Here is a 17,030-nt window from a genome sequence, read left to right as displayed (position 1 = left end):
CATTCTGATGCATCCACTTGTAGATGACCAGATCCACGTACGTCTGTTTGTTCAGTTTGTTGGCTCGGGAAGTGGGGCGGGGTTGCTCCATTCCAACAGTCCCGTCCACAAATCTCTAATGAACTAGTGCTTCTCTGCAGGAGGAAACGCCTTCAAAATCGATCAAAATATGATCGGAGAGGGAGCCAAAGATGCCGGTTGAACATCACAGACTGTTGTTGCTGACAGCAGGCGCTCATTTGCTCCATAGTTCTTCCTGGATTTCATATCACAGCAAACAGAACAGCTGCACTCACTCAGCCCCAGTCTGACATTTTGAAACAGGATACTGGACCTCTGGGTCAACAGGAAACAAGCTCTGATCCATTGCATCAAGTCAAGTTGTTGTTTGCTATGGCAACTTCAAACTATTGTCCCAATGATACATTTCATGACAGACTCATATTTTACTGGTAAATATATCTGTAACAGCGGCTTTTGGTCACGTCGAAGAACGAAAAAACAGAAAATTCTATTCTAATTCTAGCTAAATTGCTCATCAGTGTTTGTTCCACATTCACAATCAGATGCAGGGATTCACAGAAAAAAAGAGGTTATCAGTGTTTCTGTTAACAGACGTTTGACGCTGACGCGGTGGCAAAACACGCCCACCGCGCTGTGAACGACACGTTTCTGTCAAGCGGGTGAGAGCCGAACCAGGTCAGCTCCCGGAGCAGATCGCAGCCGCTGGCGGCGGCGGAGGACTCTCATCACTGGGCTGCCGCTTCGGTTATGTCACCAAGGCCTCTCACTCCTCTGTGCCTCAGCCAATGTCAGTTGCAGCTCTGCTGCTCCATCCCATCGCACCTCCCAGGCACCGTTATCTAACCCAGCGGAGGGAAGTCACTGGGTCAAAGCAGCTGCAGTCATGACCCTTTTCCCAGAAAGTTGCACTGACTGACGGTGGCCAATGGGATCTTGTCTTTACCCCTTTTTGTTTTTTTTTAAATCTATACATTAGTGAAAGCTAAACATGCACAAAGAGTTGCTCTGCCAACTGCTTGGACACTGTTCTTCCAACAGTTTTAGACCAAACAAGAGCAGCTTGGATGATTTCAAAGGTGCTTTTGAGCCCAAAGGATTCGTCACTTTGAATTTTTTACTTTTGCACCCGGCGATAGACTGGCGACCTGTCCAGGCTGCACCCTGCCTTCGCCCACAAGTGGCAGGGATAGGCCCCAGCAGCCCCGTGACCCCGAAAGGAATAAACGGAAGAAGATGAATGACTGAATGAAAAAATGTAAAACATTTTTATTTTTTTAGAGCCTTCTTAAAGACTCACTCTGATATAAATAGTGTTTTTGACGTGTTCTCGTGTCATTTTTCTGAGGACATAAATTAAGAAAATGAAGCTCCAAACTGCATTTCTGTGTATTTTTTTATTCAAATCGTTGTGAATCAGGAGCAGATGAAAAATTGCAGTTGGAAAAAGTTTTTTTTTACGTTGATAGCTCCAGTACTGCTTGATATTTTTGTTTGCTTGTGGGTTTTAAGCCAGCGGGAGAGCACATCACCAGAGAGCTCTCGGCAACGGGGAGGAGAAGAAGGGGCGGGGCTGCTCGGCATTTGATTTAAACCTTATAAAATAGATCAAAAGGGGGTTTAAGTGAGACTTTAAAAGACTTTAAACTGAGACATTTAACAGGGGAAACTGGAAAAGCAGAAGCTGCGACATTGTGGCTTTGTTTCCAATACAAAGGGATAAAAACACTGAGGTGCATTTTTGTGTTCTGTCCAAAAGAAAGAGGCTTTTGTGTGTGTGCCGAAGTCCTCTCGTGGTGCAGGAGTTCAGCTTTTATGTTGTTAGTAGGGGGACCAGATCCACTGGTCTATCTTTCTGCTCTTTTCATGGTACAAAAAAAACTCACAAATCCGCTCTAAAGCTTAAATCTTTGCGCCAAAATGCTTTGGATTTGAGCTTCCAGGTTTTCTCTCAACCCCGGCACAAAGCAGTGGGGCTCAGCGTGTCCTCATGGTATCTGTTGCTCTCGCGTCATGCAAACAATTTAAAGAGGCTGTATCATGCTATTCTGCCTAATCTTAACCACATTGACCTTTACATCAGCATCTGCCTCCAGACACTCCTGCCACATGGGTGGGCAGAGCAGGAACTGAACCTGCGCTCTCGTGATCAAAGGTCAGCAGCTCCACACGTCGCTCATATTCCAAACCAGTTCCCTTTGCTTCATCGATTCCTTTTAAAAAGGGTTTTTTTTGGTGTTTCTTTGGTCAGAAGTAAATGTAGAGCAGTATGAAAGCTCTCACTAATGCAAACACATTGGTGACTTATGCTGACTCACTGTTTGTGTCTGCAGACGGCTAAACCCCTCCTGACTTTTGTTTACAAAGCCGCCCTCTGTGTAGTGGCGCCAGCGAGACACATCTCCCTAGCAACATTTTTGTTGGGGGGGGAAAATAGACTGCATCCACTGCTATTGGGGTTTACGTAGAATCAAAAGACAAGAGCCTGTCTTAATGTGACGCTTTGTGTCGAGGCCTTGAGGCGTGTGCAGAGTAGGCCTCCTGAGGAAGGTGCTTCTGTGATCCCTACATCGAGGTTTGCTTTGTTTAGGGGAGGAGCTTAAACTGTTGACCCGCAAAGCCTCGCTATATCAAAGACCAATATCAAAGACCTCATAGTGGTCCATCCAATCATCCAAACAGAACACTTTGCTCACAAAATGCAGAACTGGTTGTGGTTCCTAGAATTAGTAAAAGTACAGTTGGAGGTAGAGCGTTTAGCCACCAAGCCCCTGTTCTATGGAATAAACTCCCAAGTCATTTAAGAGAGGCCGACTCAGTTTCCACATTCAAAGTTAGACTCAAAACATTCCTCTTTGGACTGGCTTATTATCAGACTAGTTAGTATTCAGAGATTATTTACCTTAATGTTAATGTGTTTAAATTAAAATTAATAACAATAACTATTTGTTGTTAGTAGGCTGCTAGAAGTTGAAGCTGGGGTAACTATGGGGCACTGGGGTTCTGTCCTCTTTTCTCATCTACTTCTACTCTCTTTTTTCTATTCTTGATCATTTATTTATCATTTAGTTCTCCATGCCTCTGTTTTGTGCAGTGCGATTCATGTACTGTCCCTCTTTCCCACTCCCCAGGAGGTTCTTCCAGATTCCAGTTGGCTTATCTGTGCTCCTATTCCTGACCGTGTACCTCGTCTCTGCTCCTGCTCCTACACCTGGCTGTGGTTCCTGTCTCCGGCTCGACTCGCGCCCCTGACTGTCCCCCCAACCACGGCTGGATGAAGCTCGTCTGCTGGACTTTATATATGTAGTTGTAGATTTAGATAAGTTAATTCTTCTCTAATAGTTCTGGTAAATCGCCTGTCTGTCCTGGGGGAGGCTCCCTCCTTCATGTGGGCACCCCTGAGGTTTCTTCTTTTTTTTCCGGAATCCGGTTTTTTAGGAGTTTTTCCTTAAGGAGGGTCTAAGGGCAGGGATGTCAGTATAGCTTAGTCAGTTTGTTAGTTCAATTTAGTATTTTCCTGTTGAATTTTATGTATTCATGATCCTTTTGATTTTATGTTTAACTTTTTCAATTACTGATACGAAGCCCATCGAGACGACTGTTGTTGTGAATTTGGGCTATGCAAATAAAATTAAATTTATTTGAATTTGCTGCTCGGCTGTACCACGTGACTGATTAGGCGGGTGGTTTTGATTTCGCCATAATTTTTGACTCTTTGAATCTTCTTTCAAAATGTAGAGAGTGGAGGTCAGTGAGAGTTTGGAGATTGTTGTTGGGAATAAAAACCAATAATGTGTCCACTAAACTATAATTATTGACTGTATCTCAACTACACATTGCAATCATTGTCCATACCTCATCTATCTATCTATCTATCTATCTATCTATCTATCTATCTATCTATCTGTCTGTCTGTCTGTCTGTCTGTCTGTCTGTCTGTCTGTCTGTCTGTCTGTCTGTCTGTCTGTCTGTCTGTCTGTCTGTCTGTCTGTCTGTCTGTCTGTCTGTCTGTCTGTCTGTCTGTCTGTCTGTCTGTCTGTCTATCTATCTATCTATCTATCTGCAAATCTGAAAACGCCCCCCTCACCCTCCGCGGGTCGTTACTCACACACACAAGCTCTACCAGAGGCCTGGGAGCTTGAGGGTCCTGCAGTATCTTAGCTGTTCCTGTTCTTTTCTGGACTGAGAGGTCTGAGGTCTTTCCAGGTATCTGTTGTAGCCACTCCTCCAGCTTGGGGGTTACTACCCCGAGTGCTCCAATTACCACAGGCACCACTGTCACCTTCACTTTCCAGGCTTTCTCCAATTCTTCTCTGAGTCCCTGGTATTTCTCCAGTTTCTCATGTTCCTTCTTCCTGATGTTCCCATCGCTTGGCACTGCCACATCCACCACAACGGCTTTCCTCTGTTCTTTATCCACCACTACAATGTCTGGTTGGTTCGCCATTACCATCCTGTCAGTCTGGATCTGGAAGTCCCACAGGATCTTTGCCCTGAGTATATATATATATATGTATATATATGTATATATATATATATATATATATATATATATATATATATATATATATATATATATATATATATATATATATATATATATATATATATATATATATATATATTTATATATATATATATATATACATATAGGTATATGTTTCATGAAGCTTCATGTGCCCATCACTAGTTTTGATAAAACCCACACACTTTACACACTGTTTTCAGACAGAGATAAACATTTTTAAACTTTTCTCTCTTGTTAAAACTCTCAAAAGTTCAAACATTCATAGAAAAATAAGTCCAGAATTTTAGAATGAAAACAAAGATCTGCTCACAATCAAAGATTTATGCCAATTTCTCTCAAGCTGAACGCATTCTGTGCAGGAGACACGACATGGAGGAGGTTAATTGACGAGGTCAACACACAGGACCACAGTGTGTTATGAGAAAAAGGAAAGCATGCAAAATTGCACATAAATAATCGGTGAGACCTCGAAGCTTGAACTGGAATATAGCGAAGGACCACTGGAAACCACCGAAGCAAGTCCATATTCTGCAAGTAAACATAGCGACTCGTCGCATTTCGGGCAGACACTCGGCAGAATTGCAGGTTACTCCCCTAAGGCGGGTCAGTTAATTAACCCACCTGCTTAGCGTCCTATTTAAGTCAGGTGTGCAATTGTTCATTCTCTCTTACCTTCAGCGCTCATTCTTTGCCCCTCCCTCCTCCCCGGCTTCCACCTGTGGGCTCCGTTACGGGGGTTGTTACCCGAAAGTGTATGGAAAAAATAAGTGTCTCAAGGAATTGAACGGAGCCTTATGCCAAAATGAAGTTGTGAATCAAATTGTGAATGTCAACCTAAAGATGTTGTGAAATAAATATTCTTCTGCAAGAGTTGTCTGACTGAAATATATTTATGACTGATTTGTCCTTTTTTTTGTTTTTTTTTTACATTTTGGAATCATAGTTAGTGCTATGAACCAGTTGTGAAACAGGTTTAAGATCATCTGCACTTTTTTAACCTGCAGTTTCATATTTCAAAGAAAACATCATCAGCATTTGTTTAGCTAAGCAGAGCTGGCGCCTGGCGAACAACATCTGTAAATATGGACCTGTGACACATACATCAGCTGGCCTACATTACTGAACCTTTGCAGGAGCGGCTGCCACTGAAATGCGACCCAGCACTGATGCAAACATTTTGATATTTACGCTCATGTAGATCAGCAGTGCGTCACGTAGGGACTTATTCTGCTAGAGTTTAACCCTTGTGCTATCTTAGATGACCTTACATTGACGTGTTCTCCCTAACATGACAAAGGTGGATAAAGGTGGAAAGATGTCATGTAATCCATGGACACCAGTGAAAATCATTGAAGAAAAAAGGTTCAGAGCATTAGTGGGTCTAGATGACCCAACTCCCAATGGTAAAGTGCCTAGGATAGCACAAGGGTTAACCTGACTACACTAGATTAGAGTTTTCCAATGATATTGACGTTCAACCTAAAAATTAGGAATCCAAGAGAGAAAGAAAAAAAAACAACAACTTTGAGTCAATTCTTTATCTAATACACTTCTTGTGCTCACAGAGAATGCAGTACAATTGAAAACATTGTGAGTAATCAGGGTTTTATCTAAGCGGACGAGGTGGGAGAAGCTCCCAGTGCAGATAAAGAGAAACGCACCAGTTTCCACTCTCTCGGTTTGCGTCATTCCTTCGTCAAGACTCATAAATCACAAAAGTATCATATGATGAACAAAGACCCCTGCCCCATAGCTGACTGTGTCTCATCTCCTCTGTTTTCATGCTTCTTTATCTCTTTGTACTCTCGGCAAAAAACATGTGGCGCTCATTAAAGAAAACTCAATTTCACACGACGTCACGTGACGTTCAAATGTACAGTCTAGACAGTCACACAAGAAAGAAGACGCTGGAAAGGAGGTTAAAAAACGCCACAGAAATCAAGAACAGGACGCAATATGTTACAGTCTGACATTATTTATGAGACCCGCCAAACGCCAAACCGGAGGACAGTGTAAGAAACTGAATCAAGCAATTAGTGGTCCTAAACATCAGAACTTAAAGGCTCCTCTGTTTGTTTCAGTCAGCCGTGCGCTGAAGGGGGTCCTGCTCCTCTGCAGATAGACGGATCCCATCCAGACAAGCCTAACTTTATTAACCAGAACTCTGGGGTTAAGTTGGGTCAACGTCCGAGGACTCTGACAACTAATTTACGTAGTAGCTATCAAGGGACAGGACAATTAGCGCAAAAGTCATTCAGAACCCTAAACCGATGCACATTGTGTTTTTCTAACATGTTCTTTTAAGCATTTTTCCGATGATGGAAGACACAAATGAAGAAAGTCATTTAAAAATTATAGATGGCTCTGATATACCATAAATAAACCATTTCAAAAAAAAAATATTGCTTGCAATTTTTGTTGCTCCATCAATGTTAGGTTGGGGATGTGAGGGTGTGTAAGCTAGCTGCAGAGTAAAACAGAGAGCTCTCAGCAATGGGGAGGCGTCCTATAGGCCCGCCCAAAACTCAGAGGCAAAATTTCTATTGAAACTCCTGCCGCTCTGCAGAAACTATGTCCTAGAAAACGACACAGGATTTTTTAAAATTTTGGCTAAAAACGGCAAAATCATAATCAAAAGACCCTTTGGAAACACTTTGAAAATACATTAAAAGTTTAGAGGGACTTAAATAAGCCGCAGAAATTTTTGTATGTAAAAAAAAAAAAAAAAAGCTAAACATTTCCAAAAAAGAAATCTAAATGAATCCAATCAAAATAAGTTTTCACAACAATATGAGAGCTTTATTTTTATACCATCCAAAATAATGTGTTGCTTCCACTGCAGCTTTTCATCTTGCTCGGACTTTAACACAGATTTGAATCACATGAATAGAAGGACGGATTGTAAGTCCATCTAAACGCTTGGTGCTCCACCTGACGGATGCAGGGAAAAAACTTGTAATTACAAGAGAGTCTATTGTCTGATTCACATGAGTGCAGCTGGACTGACAGGAGAAGAGAGAAGCAGAGTCAAAGGAATGGAGGGCAGAGCAGCTGTTTGCTCTGATTTTCTTGTGCGTCACTCTCAGGAGCCTCAGGGAGAGAGCAGCAGTTTGAAACCAACCTTTTCATCCTTTTAGGAGGGAAACAGTTTACATTTATATTGACTTACAAAATGTTCTTTTTTCTGGTGCACCCCCATATTCATGAGAGAAGATGGATTTCTGTTTCAGTGTTAATCCATACAACTTTGAATTATACCAGTAAAGTAATTTTGATTGTTTTCAGCACATGTTAAGCCTTAAGTGACGCCTTTTTGTGTTAAAATAAAGAGGACATGAGGACATCAGAATCACTTTTTTCTCCTGACTACCAGAAAAAAAAATTTGGCCTGGCAAAATTTTGGTCAAATCCACCAAAAACTACAACTCCCAGCACAAAGCCTCAAATGTTCTCTGCAGAGGCCAAAAGGAGGTAATTCAGTAGTATGCAGTGGTTGAGAGATATTTAGACGTAGACATGCCCTCTGCAAAGAACAAATGATCAATTCTGGTGGACACGATTTATACAAAACTCGACTTTAGTTCCAGCACATTTGGGAAAAATCTTTCAAAAACCTCTTTTTATTCTGTAAATTTTAATTAAAAAAAACAGTAAAAAGGATCAAGTTTTCTTTAATTGGGAAAAAAAAGGAGACTTTTTAAGTACAGTTGAAATGATAATGTTTGGTACCTGTGAAATGTTTAATTGTTTAAATATAATCTAGTCAATATATGGTAAATAACATAATTAGGAAAAGAGGCAGATGTGTGCTTAAAAAAGGATGCTGACAAAATCATTTAAAACATAATTAATACGTATAAAAACAAAGATATCTGGTGTCAGGCATCAATGTTTTTGGAAAATGTAAATACATTTCTCTATCTTGTGTGAACCTGTATTCTTTGACCCTTAACATCATTTGCGACATTTCTGGGCTTTTAATGTTTTTGAAAAAACAAGTTTTGAAAAGATTTAGCGCAAAAAAACACCTTTAGTGTTGTTTAGTCTGTTTAAAAAACACGAAAAATTAATAAAAATGTTTGCTTCATTAATAATTCATTCATTGAATGTTATTTTGACAAACAATATATTCAAACATGTAATTATAGTCTTACTTTAAGGTCTGAAAATAAGATTTACTTGTGGAAAAAGTGTTTATTATACCTACTTTGAAGAAATAAAACTTTTATTTTTTTTGACCCCACCCTTACATTGACGTGTTCTCCCTACCATGACAAAGGTGGATAAAGGTGGAAAGATTTCATGTAATCCATGGACACCAGTGAAGATCACAAATCATTGAAGAAAAAAGGTTCAGAGCACTGTCTAGTGGGTCTAGATGACCCAACTCCCAATGTTAAAGTGCCTAGGATAACACAAGGGTTACGAAATCCTGGCAGGACAAATACCACTGAATTTTTCATTTCTATCAAGGGAAAAACATTATTAACTTTTTTTGAGAAGGGCTTTTTTCTGGTGTTGTCTATTAATGTGTGCCTTCAAAATGCAAACAACAGGACTCCTCCTTTATCCTGCATCACACGACAGATCTGAAGAAAAAGAAAAAACCCTACCCACGGGTCATCAACGTTTTTTTACATTTTTCAGGAGATCCGGGACTGCAGCACAATGCCCTCTGCAGCGGATTCTCAGTGAAAGCTCAGGGATGTGGGCCAAACATGCAGATGGTGAATGTGACAGCTGGGCTGCAGCACATGCTCAATGTGACATCACCTGTTTACATCACCCACTTTTTCTGCACAAACTCACTCAAGCTGATAAGAGTTTTGCAGAAGCAAACTCATTTAGCAAACAGTTAACACAAATGTATAATTTTCTGCTAGATGCAATCAGCCTTCATTTATCAAATAAAACAATATTTGGGGTTAATTAGATCTGAAAGTCACTTGAGAGGCCCAGGCGGCGGCATCCCTTAGGACTGAGCAGTGGTCGTCATGACACAGTTCATAGAGTTTCAGTGAAATAACTGCAGAATGCACGCATTGGTAGAATGTGCGGCTGGTCTGAAATGGTTTTGGGGAAACCCCCCTAACTTTCAACCAGCTTTGACCTTAAAGAGGAGCAACTTCAGCGAGGGAGGTTTGCACAGGACGCCACGCTGTCACAGCCCTTCAGCGTCCAGTCATCTGTTTCCTGAAAGGTTCACGAGCTGGTTGCATTTGCTTTTCACAAACCTTCAGTGGTGTACAGCCCAATAGGCATGGAAGATCCGCCATCCGCCGTGCACGAGCGCTTCAAACCCAGTCATGCCTCAGAGTTTGATGCTAATGTGCGGCGATGGGCAGAGGTGGTGCGTTGAAAGAGAGAGTGGAGCTGCAGTGAGTCAGACAGACTCCGCTCTCGGGGCTGTGTGTAGGTGTCTCTCAGGGGAATGGACCAACTTTCCTATTATGAAACCTGGAGTTCAGAACTCAAGTCGCTACTGCTTTTTGACACATAACTTACAGGCAACGGCGCAAACATCTTCGTCAGCGAAGCCTTTAGCTGCAAGTAGGCCTGCACAATATACCGCAAATTTATCGTTATCGCAATATCAAGCTGTGCAATATGCATATCGCAAAAGACAGCAAATTTGCAATGGTTACCTTAGATGTGGCCAAACAATCTTATGGCAGCTTGAAGTGTTTAATGGATTGAAAGAATCCCTTTCTGCATTTGACCAATCAGATGGACCCCTTCACCTTGTTAACTAATCGGATGGCGCCCTATTATGTTGTATGCTCGCCTCCTATGTCAACAAGGGTCATTTGTAGTATAATCTTTAAGCTGTTGTAATGGAATGGGAATAATATTTTTGGTTGTTTTGCTAATTGTTTATATTCCGCAAATTATATCGTTATTGAAATATTAATTACTTCTTCTTTCTCTTTCGGCTTTTCCCATCAGGGGTCGCCACAGCGAATCATCCTTTTCCACCTCACTCTATCATGGACATCTTCTACCCTAACGTTAGCCAACTTCATGTCCTCTGTTAAGACATCCATGTATCTCCTCTTTGGCCGTCCTCTTGCCCTCCTGCCAGGCAGCTCCATCTCCAACATCCTTCTACCAATATATCCACTATCCCTCCTCTGAACATGTCCAAACCATCTCAGTCTGGCTTCTCTGACTTTGTCGCTAACACAGGCAACATGAGCCGTCCCTCTGATGTACTCGTTCCTTTTTTTTATTTTTTTTTATACACTGTATTTTATCCCACGAAGGGAAATTCTTTCTCCGCATTTGACCCATCCCCTTGGGGAGCGGTGAGCTGCAGCCGAAACCGCGCTCGGGAGGCAGTAGCGTTAAGGGTCTTGCCTAAGGACCCTCACTGGGTGATGTTAACTGCTCGCCATTGATATGGTAATTGCCCCCAGTACCATTGCTCATTCCCCTCCGGGAATCGAACCCTGGTTTCCTGCATGGTAGCTTCCCACCCTACCAACCGAGCTACCCAGCCGCTTATCCTGTCTAACCTGGTCACTCCTAAGGAGAACCTCAACATCTTCATCTCTGCTACCTCCATCTCAGCCTCTTGTCTCTGTCTCATTGCTACCGTCTCTAACCCATAGAGCAGAGCTGGTCTCACCACTGTCTTGTACACCTTTCCTTTGAGTCTTGCTGACACTCTTCTGTCACACAACACTCCTGACACTTTCCTCCACCCGCTCCAACCTGCCTGCACTCGCCTCTTCACCTCTTTTCCACACTCCCCATCACACTGAACTGTTGACCCCAAGTACTTAAACTCCTGCACCTTCTTCACCTCAGCCCCCTGTAACCTAACGCTTCTACCTTGATCCCTCTCGTTCAGACACATGTATTCTGTCTTACTACGACTGACCTTCATGCCTCTTCTTTCCAGAGCAAACCTCCACCTCTCTAGCTGTTCCTCCACCTGCTCTCTACTCTCACTGCAAATTACAATGTCATCCGCAAACATCATTGTCCAGGGAGATTCCTGTCTTACCTCGTCTGTCAGCCTGTCCATCAGCATAGCAAACAAAAAGGGACTCAAAGCTGATCCTTGGTGTAGTCCAACCTCCACCTTGAACTCCTCTGTCTGACCTACAGCACATCTCACCACCGTCATACTTCTCTCATACATGTCCTGAACTACTCTGACATACTTTTCTGCCACTCCAGACGACCTCATACAGTACCACAGCTCCTCCCTCGGCACCCTGTCATACGCCTTCTCTAAATCTACGAACACACAATGCAGCTCCTTCTGACCTTCTCTGTACTTTTCCATCAACATTCTCAAAGCAAAAATGGCATCAGTGGTGCTCTTACGGGGCATGAAACCATACTGCTGCTCACAAATCTCCACCTTCTTCCTAAGCCTGGCTTCCACTACTCTTTCCCACAGCTTCATTGTGTGGCTCATCAACTTTATTCCTCTATAGTTGCTGCAGTTCTGCGTGTCACCCTTGTTCTTAAAGATCGGAACCAGAACGCTTCTCCTCCATTCCTCAGGCATCTTCTCACTCTCTAAAATCCTATTGAACAACCTCGTTATAAATTCCACTGCTGTCTCTCCTAAGCACTTCCATACCTCCACAGGTACGTCATCAGGACCAACGGCCTTTCCGCTCTTCATCCTTTTCAGAGCCTTCCTAACCTCATCCTTTCCAATCTCTGCTACTTCCTGCTCCACAACAACCACATCTTCCTCCCTTCTTTCCCTGTCATTTTCCACGTTCATCAGCTCCTCAAAATACTCCTTCCATCTTTTCTGTACACTCTCCTGGGTTGTTAGCACCTTTCCGTCTCTGTCCTTAATCACCCTTATCTGTTGCACGTCCTTCCCATCTCTGTCTCTCTGTCTGGCTAGTCTGTACAAGTCCTTCTCTCCTTCCTTTGTGTCTAGCCTGTCATATAGCTCATCGTAAGCTTTCTGTTTGGCCTTTGCCACCTCTCTCTTCACTCTACGCTGCGCTTCCTTGTACTCCTGTCTACCTTCCTCAGTCCTTTCTACATCCCACTTCTTTTTAGCCAACCTCTTCCTCTGGACGCATTCCTGTACTTCCTCATTCCACCACCAAGTCTCTTTACCGTCTTTCCTCTTTCCAGATGACACACCTAGCACCTTCCTACCTGTTTCCCTGATAATTTCTGCTGTAGTTTCCCAGTCATCTGGAAGCTCATCCTGACCACCCAGGACCTGTCTCAACTTCTGCCTAAATTCCTCACAAGTTTCTTCATTCTGTAGCTTCCACCACTTGGTCTTCTTTTCTGTTTTCCCTCTCTTCTTCTTCCTGACCTCCAGAGTCATCTTACACACCACCATGCGGTGCTGTCTGGCTACACTCTCTCCTACCACCACTTTGCAGTCATTAACCTCTCTCAAATGACCTCGTCTATATAGGATGTAGTCCACCTGAGTACTCCTACCTCCACTTCTGTATGTCACTCTATGTTCCTCTCTCTTCTGGAAGTAAGTGTTGACTACAGCCATTTCCATCCTCTTCGCAAAGTCCACCACCATCTGTCCCTCCAGATTCCTTTCCTTCACACCAAACCTGCCCATCACCTCCTCATCACCTCTATTGCCCTCACCAACATGCCCATTAAAGTCTGCTCCTATAACAACTCTCTCTCCTCTGGGGAAACTCTCTATGACCTCATCCAACTCACTCCAGAATCTCTCCTTCACTTCTAACTCACAGCCAACCTGTGGCGCATACCCACTGACTACATTCACCATCACCCCTTCAATTTCTAACTTTAGGCTCATCATCCTGTCTGAGACTCTTTTCACCTCTAGAACACTGTTTACAAACTCCCCCTTCAGAATCACACCTACCCCGTTTCTCTTCCTATCAACACCATGATAGAACAGTTTGTATCCTCCTCCAATACTACGTGCCTTGCTGCCCTTCCACCTTGTCTCCTGCACACACAGTACATCTACCTTCCTTCTCTCCATCATGTCTGCCAGCTCTCTGCCTTTCCCTGTCATTGTGCCAACGTTAAGAGTCGCTATTCTCAAACCTATGTTCCTGCCTTTTCCCTTCTCTCTCTGGCCACGGGCCCTTCTGCCTCCCCTCTTTCTTCGACCAACAGTAGTCAAATTTCCACCGACACCCTGTAGGTTAACAGCATCGGTGGCGGTCGTTGTTAACCCGGGCCTCGACCGATCCGGTATGTCTAAAGTGTTGTGGATGATTCGCATGGTTATTTTGGCAATTTTTACGGCGGATGCCCTTCCTGACGCAACCCTCTCTATTTATCCGGGCTTGGGACCGGCACAGAGGCAACTGGCTTGCAACCCCTGTGGCTAGATAAATATTAATTACTAATATCGCATATCGCGAGTTTTCTTCATATCGTGCAGCCCTAGCTGCAAGGAAAAAGCGGAGCTTCATTAAAGGATTGTCACTGTGATTTACACTTCACTGAAGTGTTGCTTTTTTATTGATCCATCACAACGACAGAACAAAGCTTATGGGTTTTAGTTGGAGAGTTTTTAGTTTCATAAATGGAATTTTCTTTTAGCACAAAAGAGCTCACTAACCTCCACTTTATGTCATGCAAATGGTTCTTGTGGCTTTAACACTGTGTCCTCATTGTATGAACCCCCGTCCATGTCGATGACTTATGTAACTGTTCAAACATAGGACTCTGGTCGCTGCTGCTGCATGGGTCATACAGGAACAGGTATGTGGCTGCATGTGTTTAAAACAAATTCAACTTTTTCCTTTTCTTGTGCACACATGATGTTCCTTGGTATGCCCCGTCCAGAAGTTTTTTTTTTCCATCTCTTACGTCAGAGCCTTCAGACTCTGTAAAAGGGTTTTCCCACTCCATGACCCCAGAGAGCTGCTCTGCTTATTCACAGGCAGACGTGTTTCCCACCCGCTAGCTCTGGAGATGGATTTCTGCGGAAACTGTGAATCCGCTTCCTGATGAACTTGGCAGTTCGCCCTCGTTGGCCTTTGTCAGGCCCCGCTTTAGTCTCCTAACAGGTGTTTTTCTTGTATATTAGTCAGCTGGCTCCCTTCTCCTTCCACTCTGCGAAATGTCAAGGTAAAGTGTGCCCACTGCATCAACAGGATGTGCGCTCAGTTCCTCCGGACAAAGTTGACGTTGAGTCGTAACTCGGTGAAAGACAGATGGGGGATCACTGGGCAGTTTAGGTCCCTGATAAGCCGGTGACGCTAAAAAGAATAAGTCTCAATGAAGAAAGACATGAATGCGAAGCTGTCGTTATGGACGACGGCGTTCTAAACCAAACAAGTCGAAAGTGGAGCCACAGCAAAATATTATTTCCTGTCTCGAGCAATCAACTCATAGAATGCCAGCCCTCACTCCCATCATCAACCCACTTCACTGCTTCCTGTTGGGCTGTATAAACTTACCCTCCACTCTGTGTGTGTCTCTCTCACACACACACCCGCACACACACACACACACACACACACACACACGCATGGACACACTGCAGGCTTGTATAACCAACAGCGCAGAGCAAAGAAAAACAGACTTGTAAACATCTTGTAGACTGTTGTCTTTATTGTAGAGGCAAAGTGGCTGACGTCAGTGCAGGCTCATGACTTCATGGGTCCGCTGGCGCCTCAGGAGGTGACAGACGGACGGATGGACGCACAGACAGACAGACAGAGAGAGAAAAAAAAACCAACAACCACCCAAAGCAGAGATGAAGAGATGGTGGTCCGGATAAAAAAACGATGCCACATCCTTCAGATAACGTTTAAAAATGATGTCGCTGCTGCAGGAAAAACGTTAATCATGTGTTTCTATGACTGCTACAAAATACTGAGATTGTGTGAGAATGGAGCACCACATCAACATTCAGCTGATCATTGCAAACAGGCATGAGAAACAGGATTGTGCTCCCGAGTGGGTTTGTTTAGCTCACAACATCCATCCAAGCTCTACTGACCTATTAATCAGCAAAAAATACTTTTGTTTTGACAAATGTAGACTCAAAAAAAGGATTAAATCCATTTGAATCAAATGAATTCATTACATTTATTACTTTTGAAGCACTTCTGATAACAGATAAAGATTATTTGATAAATGGATCTAATAAAAGTTTGGTTTACTTAAAAGAGATCAAAGTTTCTACTAACGTTCACAGCTTCCCACTGTCTGGCAGGAAATGACATCACCGAATCCCCAGTCTTCCTGGAAATAGGGATATAGGTGGGACAAACAAGCCTGTTGGAACTGCACCAGACTTTTAAGGTCGTGGAGTAGCAGACCGGGCAAAACGAAGCAGCAAAACGTTGACTTGCAGATTGAACCTTGTTTAAAAGCCAGAATAACTGGAACCATGCACAGACATCCAAATTAACTCTACAGGATGTCATTACACAAGCGATTTTTTAAATATAATCTTTGAATAAGCCTGTTAAAACCAACATCTGGCCAGGTGTTCATGTACAGATTGAGGCAAAAGTGAAATCAGTCACTTGTGTAGCTAAAAATCAGCATATATGTATGCCATCATGGTACAACATTCTTCCCTGTGTATGTGTGGTGTTGAACAAACAGCAGAACTCATGGCTTTCTTAAATTTCCAGTACTGTTTAAACAATTGATTGCACTCTGGGAAACATTACAACAGTGATACAGACATAAACAGGAAAAGTGTGGAAAGATCACAACTCAGACGAGTTATCCTGGACTCATTCACGTTTTATAAAACTGGCAAAGAAAAGAACTTGGAAAAATCAGTTCATCGCAGTCCAGACAATAAGTTTCCCATGATAATATAATGGACTAAAGTCAGGCTCTACAGACAAAAACAAACTAGAAAAATCAAAGGAAACACCTGTTTGAAAAATTTGCTTTAATCAGGCTAACACTTTGTAATCCGATTGGATGCTGAGATGCGGCAAACTGAATGAGTGCTGACAGAGAAATGTTGCTGATTGGTTGAGACGGACAATCGTGTTAAAGGTCAGAAGTTTCTGCCTTCAAATGTCATGTGTCTGGACTTGTGGAAAGCACACTCATGTATTTATGGGCTGTTTTCAAGAGCTGAAAACATTTTTGCAAATGTGCAAAAACAAAATGTTTTCATCTGTTAAACTTTAAAACATAAATGTGTATCTTTTACTTGCCATATTGATATTGAATGAGCACAAAACTTCTGCGGATGTAAAACTTGATCAGATGTGTGGACGTCGTGTTTTTAACAAAAGTAAAGGATTGCATTTACCACTTAATAAACGATGTGAACACTGTTGCTTTAGCCCCAGAACTTGTCACTTTACATGAAAGTAGAAGAGAGTTGAAAACAATCTGTTTGGCTTTAATGTCAGTATAATGCAAGCAAAACCTTTAACCCCTCAAGATCTGAGCTAATATTTGAGTTAACTCTCCCATTTAAGCAAACTGTGGTAATGTAACCCAAAATGTGATGTCCACACGTGTGTGTGCGTGTGCGAGCAAGTGCAGTTTTGTGTAG

This window comes from Oryzias latipes, chromosome 21 (assembly GCF_053564925.1).
Source record: "Oryzias latipes strain Hd-rR chromosome 21, Olatipes_Hd-rR_3.1".
Lineage (NCBI taxonomy): Eukaryota > Metazoa > Chordata > Actinopteri > Beloniformes > Adrianichthyidae > Oryzias > Oryzias latipes.
Note: the sequence above shows the minus strand (reverse complement) of the source record.